Below are 6,965 nucleotides of genomic sequence, written 5' to 3' on the forward strand. Positions count from 1 at the left end.
TATTTTTTTATTTCTTGCACCTTTTTTCTCGCAATTGATTTTTCCTTTAATATAGCAAAAATCAGTGCATTGAACTGTAATCCGTTTCGTTATCAGAATGGCTCTAACGTGTATTTTAAGCATTTTTGGCATTTTTTCAGGATCGTCATTTTTTTTTCTTGCACTTTTTTTCTCGCAATTGATTTTTCCTTTAATATAGCAAAAATCAGTGCATTGAACTGTAATCCGTTTCGTTATCGGAATGGCTCTAACGTGTATTTTAAGAATTCTTGGCATTTTTTCAGGATTGTCATTTTTTTTCTTGCACCTTTTTTCTCGCAATTGATTTTTCCTTTAATATAACAAAAATCAGTGCATTGAACTGTAATCCGTTTCGTTATCAGAATGGCTCTAACGTGTATTTTAAGCATTTTTGGCATTTTTTCAGGATCGTCATTTTTTTTTTCTTACACCTTTTTTCTCGCAATTGATTTTTCTTTTAATATAGCAAAAATCAGTGCATTGAACTGTAATCCGTTTCGTTATCAGAATGGCTCTAACGTGTATTTTAAGCATTTTTGGCATTTTTTAAGGATCGTCATTTTATTTTTCTTGCACCTTATTTCACGCAATTGATTTTTCCTTTAATATAACAAAAATCAGTGCATTGAACTGTAATCCGTTTCGTTATCAGAATGGCTCTAACGTGTATTTTAAGCATTTTTGGCATTTTTTCAGGATCGTCATTTTTTTTTCTTGCACCTTTTTTCTCGCAATTGATTTTTCCTTTAATATAGCAAAAATCAGTGCATTGAACTGTAATCCGTTTCGTTATCAGAATGGCTCTAACGTGTATTTTAAGCATTTTTGGTATTTTTTCAGGATCGTCATTTTTTTTTCTTGCACCTTTTTTCTCGCAATTGATTTTTCCTTTAATATAAAAAAAAATCAGTGCATTGAACTGTAATCCGTTTCGTTATCAGAATGGCTCTAACGTGTATTTTAAGCATTTTTGGCATTTTTTCAAGATTGTAATTTTTTTTCTTGCACCTTTTTTCTCGCAATTTAATTTTCCTTCAATATAACAAAAATCAGAGCATTGAACTGTAATCCGTTTCGTTATCAGAATGGTTCTAACGTGTATTTTGAGCATTTTTGGCTTTTTTTCAGGATCGTCATTTTTTTTTCTTGCACCTTTTTTCTCGCAATTGATTTTTCCTTTAATATAGCAAAAATCAGTGCATTGAACTGTAATCCGTTTCGTTATCAGAATGGCTCTAACGTGTATTTTAAGCATTTTTGGCATTTTTTCAGGATCGTCTTTTTTTTCTTGCACCTTTTTTCTCGCAATTGATTTTTCCTTTAATATAGCAAAAATCAGTGCATTGAACTGTAATCCGTTTCGTTATCAGAATGGCTCTAACGTGTATTTTAAGCATTTTTTGGCATTTTTTCAGGATCGTCATTTTTTTTCTTGCACCTTTTTTCTCGCAATTGATTTTTCCTTTAATATAGCACAAATCAGTGCATTGAACTGTAATCCGTTTCGTTATCAGAATGGCTCTAACGTGTATTTTAAGCATTTTTGGCATTTTTTCAGGATCGTCATTTTTTTTTGCATTTTTTTTCTCGCAATTGATTTTTCCTTTAATATAGCAAAAATCAGTGCATTCAACTGTAATCCGTTTTGTTATCAGAATGGCTCTAACGTGTATTTTAAGCATTTTTGGCTTTTTTCAGGATCGTCGTTTTTTTTTTTCTTGCACTTTTTCTCGCAATTGATTTTTCCTTTAATATAGCAAAAATCAGTGCATTGAACTGTAATCCGTTTCGTTATCAGAATGGCTCTAACGTGTATTTTAAGCTTTTTTGGCATTTTTTCAGGATCGTCATTTTTTTTTCTTGGACCTTTTTTCTCGCAATTGATTTTTCCTTTAATATAGCAAAAATCAGTGCATTGAACTGTAATCCGTTTCGTTATCAGAATGGCTCTAACGTGTATTTTAAGCATTTTTGGCATTTTTTCAGGATCGTCATTTTTTTTTCTTGCACCTTTTTTCTCAAAATTGATTTTTCCTTTAATATAGCAAAAATCAGTGCATTGAACTGTAATCCGTTTCGTTATCAGAATGGCTCTAACGTGTATTTTAAGCATTTTTGGCATTTTTTCAGGATCGTCTTTTTTTTTCTTGCACTTTTTTTCTCGCAATTGATTTTTCCTTTAATATAACAAAAATCAGTGCATTGAACTGTAATCCGTTTCGTTATCAGAATGGCTCTAACGTGTATTTTAAGCATTTTTGGCTTTTTTTCAGGATCGTCATTTTTTTTTCTTGCACCTTTTTTTCTCGCAATTGATTTTTCTTTTCATATAGCAAAAATCAGTGCATTGAACTGTAATCTGTTTCGTTATCAGAATGGCTCTAACGTGTATTTTAAGCATTTTTGGCATTTTTTCATGATCGTCCTTTTTTTTTCTTGCCCCTTTTTTCTCGCAATTGATTTTTCCTTTAATATAGCAAAAATCAGTGCATTGAACTGTAATCCGTTTCGTTATCAGAATGGCTCTAACGTGTATTTTAAGCATTTTTGGCATTTTTTCAGGATCGTCATTTATTTTTCTTGCAACTTTTTTCTCGCAATTGATTTTTCCTTTAATATAGCAAAAATCAGTGCATTGAACTGTAATCCGTTTCGTTATCAGAATGGCTCTAACGTGTATTTTAAGCATTTTTGGCATTTTTTCAGGATCGTCATTTTTTTTTCTTGCATTTTTTTTCTCGCAATTGATTTTTCTTTTAATATAACAAAAATCAGTGCATTGAACTGTAATCCGTTTCGTTATCCGAATGGCTCTAACGTGTATTTTAAGCATTTTTGGCATTTTTTCAGGATCGTCATTTTTTTATTTTCTTGCACTTTTTTTGTCGCAATTGATTTTTCCTTTAATATAGCAAAAATCAGTGCATTGAACTGTAATCCGTTTCGTTATCAGAATGGCTCTAACGTGTATTTTAAGCATTTTTGGCATTTTTTCAGGATCGTCATTTTTTTTCTTGCACCTTTTTTCTCGCAATTGATTTTTCTTTTAATATAGCAAAAATCAGTGCATTGAACTGTAATCCGTTTCGTTATCAGAATGGCTCTAACGTGTATTTTAAGCATTTTTGGCTTTTTTCAGGATCGTCATTTTTTTTTTCTTGCACCTTTTTTCTCGCAATTGATTTTTCCTTTAATATAACAAAAATCAGTGCATTGAACTGTAATCCGTTTCGTTATCAGAATGGCTTTAACGTGTATTTTAAGCATTTTTGGCATTTTTTCAGGATCGTCATTTTTTTTTCTTGCACCTTTTTTCTCGCAATTGATTTTTCCTTTAATATAACAGAATGGCTCTAACGTGTATTTTAAGCATTTTTGTTTTTTTTTCAGGATCGTCATTTTTTTTTTCTTGCACCTTTTTTCTCGCAATTGATTTTTTTTTTAATATAACAAAAATCAGTGCATTGAACTGTAATCCGTTTCGTTATCAGAATGGCTCTAACGTGTATTTTAAGCATTTTCGGATTTTTTCAGGATCGTCATTTTTTTTCTGCACCTTTTTTCTCGCAATTGCTTTTTCCTTTAATATAACAAAAAAGAGTGCATTCAACTTTAACCCATTTCTTTATCAGAATGGCTTTAACGTGTATTTTAAGCATTTTCGTTCTTTTTTCAGGATCGTCATTTTTTTTTCTTGCACCTTTTTTCTCGCAATTGATTTTTTCTTTAATATTAAAAAAATCAGTGCAGCGAACTGTAATCCGTTTCGTTATCAGAATGGCTCTAACGTGTATTTTAAGCATTTTTGGCATTTTTTTCAGGATCGTCATTTTTTTTTCTTCCACTTTTTTTCTCGCACTTGATTTTTCCTTGAATATAACAAAAATCAGTGCATTGAAATGTAATCCGTTTCGTTATCAGAATGGCTCTAACGTGTATTTTAAGCATTTTTGGCTTTTTTTCAGGATCGTCATTTTTTTTTCTTGCACCTTTTTTCTCGCAATTGATTTTTCCTTTAATATAGCAAAAATCAGTGCATTGAACTGTAATCCGTTTCGTTATCAGAATGGCTCTAACGTGTATTTTAAGCATTTTTGGCATTTTTTCAGGATCGTCTTTTTTTTTTATCTTGCACGTTTTTTCTCGCAATTAATTTTTCCTTTAATATAGCAAAAATCAGTGCATTGAACTGTAATCCGTTTCGTTATCAGAATGGCTCTAACGTGTATTTTAAGCATTTTTGGCATTTTTTCAGGATCGTCATTTTTTTTTCTTGCACCATTTTCTCGGAATTAATTTTTCCTTTAATATGGCAAAAATCAGTGCATTGAATTGTAATCCGTTTCGTTATCAGAATGGCTCTAACGTGTATTTTAAGCTATTTTGGCATTTTTTCAGGATCGTCATTTTTTTTTTTTTTCACCTTTTTTTTCGCAATTTATTTTTTCTTTTATATAACCAAAATCAGTGCATTGAACTGTAATCCGTTTCGTTATCAGAATGGCTCGAACGTGTATTTTATGCATTTTTGGCATTTTTTCAGGATCGTCATTTCTTTTTTTCTTGCAACTTTTTTCTCGCAATTGATTTTTCCTTTAATATAGCAAAAATCAGTGCATTGAACTGTAATTCGTTTCGTTATCAGAATGGCTCAAACGTGTATTTTAAGCATTTTTGGCTTTTTTTCAGGATCGTCATTTTTTTTCTTTCACCTTTTTTCTCGCAATATATTTTTCCTTTAATATAGCAAAAATCAGTGCATTGAACTGTAATCCGTTTCGTTATCAGAATGGCTCTAACGTGTATTTTAAGCATTTTTGGCATTTTTTCAGGATCGTCATTTTTTTTTTTTTTTGCACCTTTTTTCTCGCAATTGATTTTTCCTTTAATATAACAAAAATCAGTGCATTGAACTGTAATCCGTTTCGTTATCAGAAATGCTCTAACGTGTATTTTAAGCATTTTTGGCATTTTTTCAGGATCGTTTTTTTTTTTCTTGCACCTTTTTTCTCGCAATTGATTTTTCCTTTAATAATAAAAATCAGTGCATTGAACTGTAATCCGTTTCGTTATCAGAATGGCTCTAACGTGTATTTTTTAGCATTTTTGGCTTTTTTTCAGGATCGTCATTTTTTTTTCTTGCACCTTTTTTCTCGCTATTGATTTTTTCCTTTATTTAACAAAAATCATTGATATTGCATTGATCTGTAATCCGTTTCGTTATCAGAATGGCTCTAACGTGTACTTTAAGCATTTTTGGCATTTTTTCAGGATCGTCAATTTCTTTGTTTTTTCTTGCATCCCTTTTTTCTCGCAAATGATTTTTTCCTTAAATATAAGAAAAAATAGTGCATTTTGAACTGTAATCCGTTTCGTTTATCAGAATGGCTCTCTAACGTGTTTTTTAAGCTTTTTTGGCTTTTTTTCAGGATCGTGGTTTTTTTTTTCTTGCCCCTTTTTTTCGCAATTGATTTTTCCTTTAATTTAACAAAAATCAGTGCATTGAACTGTAATCCGTTTCGTTATCCTATTGGCTCTAACGTGTATTTTAAAGCATTCTTTGGCATTTTTTCAGGATCGCTCATTTTTTTCTTGTACACCTTTTTTTCTCGCTAATTGATTTTTTCCGTTAATATAGGAAAAAATCAGTGCATTGAACTGTAATCGTTTCGTTATACCAGAATTGGCTCTAACTTGTAGTTGAAGCATTTTTGGTTTTTTTTCAGGATCGTCATTTTTTTTTTTCTTGCACCATCCTTTCTTTCTCGCAATTGTTTGTTTCCTTTAATATAACAAAAATCACTCAATTGAACTGTAATCCGTTTCCTTATCAGAATGGCTCTAACGTAGTATTTAAAGACATTTTTGTTAGATTTTTTCAGGATCCGTCTTTTCTTTTTCTTGCCACCTTTTTCTTTTAATTTATTTTTCCTTTAATATTGCCAAAATAAATCAGTGCCATTGAACTGTAATTCAGTTTCGTTGATTCAGAATGGCCTCTCTCTAACGTGTATTTTAAGCAATTTTTGGACATATTTTCAGGATCGTCCATTTTTTTTTCTTGACACCTTTTTTCTCGCAATTGATTTTTCCTGTAATATAACAAAAATCAGTGATTGAACTGTATTCGTTTCGTTACAGAATGGCTCTAACGTGTATTTTAAGCATTCTTTGGCCCATTTTTTCAGGATCGTCATTTTATTTTCTTGCACCTTTTTTCCGCCAACTTGATTTTTCCTTTTAATATAATAAAAATCAGTGCATTTTGAACTGTAATCGTTTCGTTATCAGAATGGACTTTAACGTGTATTTTAAGCATTTTTGGCATCATTTTTTTCAGGATAGATCATTTTTTTTTTCTGCCCCCTTTTTTTCTTAATTGATTTTTCCTTTTATATAAGAAAATTCGTGCCATTGAACTGTAATCCGTTTCGTTATCAGAATGGCTCTAACGTGTATTTTAAGCATTTTTGGCATTTTTTCAGGATCGTGATTTTTTTTTCTTGCACCTTTTTTCTCGCAATTGATTTTTCTTTTAATATAGCAAAAATCAGTGCATTGAGCTGTAATCCGTTTCGATATCAGAATGGCTCTAACGTGTATTTTAAGCATTTTTGGCATTTTTTCAGGATCGTCATTTTTTTGTTTTTTCTTGCACCTTTTTTTCTCGTAATTGATTTTTCCTTTAATATAGCAAAAATCAGTGCATTGGACTGTAATCCGTTTCGTTATCAGAATGGCTCTAACGAGTATTTTGAGCATTTTTGGCTTTTTTTCAAGATCGTCATTTTTTTTTCTTGCACCTTTTTTCTCGCAATTGATTTTTCCTTTAATATAGCAAAAATCAGTGCATTGAACTGTAATCCGTTTCCTTATCAGAATGGCTCTAACGTGTATTTAAAGCATTTTTGGCATTTTTTCAGGATCGTCATTTTTTTTTCTTG

This window comes from Penaeus japonicus, unplaced genomic scaffold, assembly GCF_977035675.1.
Source record: "Penaeus japonicus unplaced genomic scaffold, GWHDUDI00000001_assembly GWHDUDI00000018, whole genome shotgun sequence".
In the NCBI taxonomy this organism is placed as follows: Eukaryota; Metazoa; Arthropoda; class Malacostraca; order Decapoda; family Penaeidae; genus Penaeus; species Penaeus japonicus.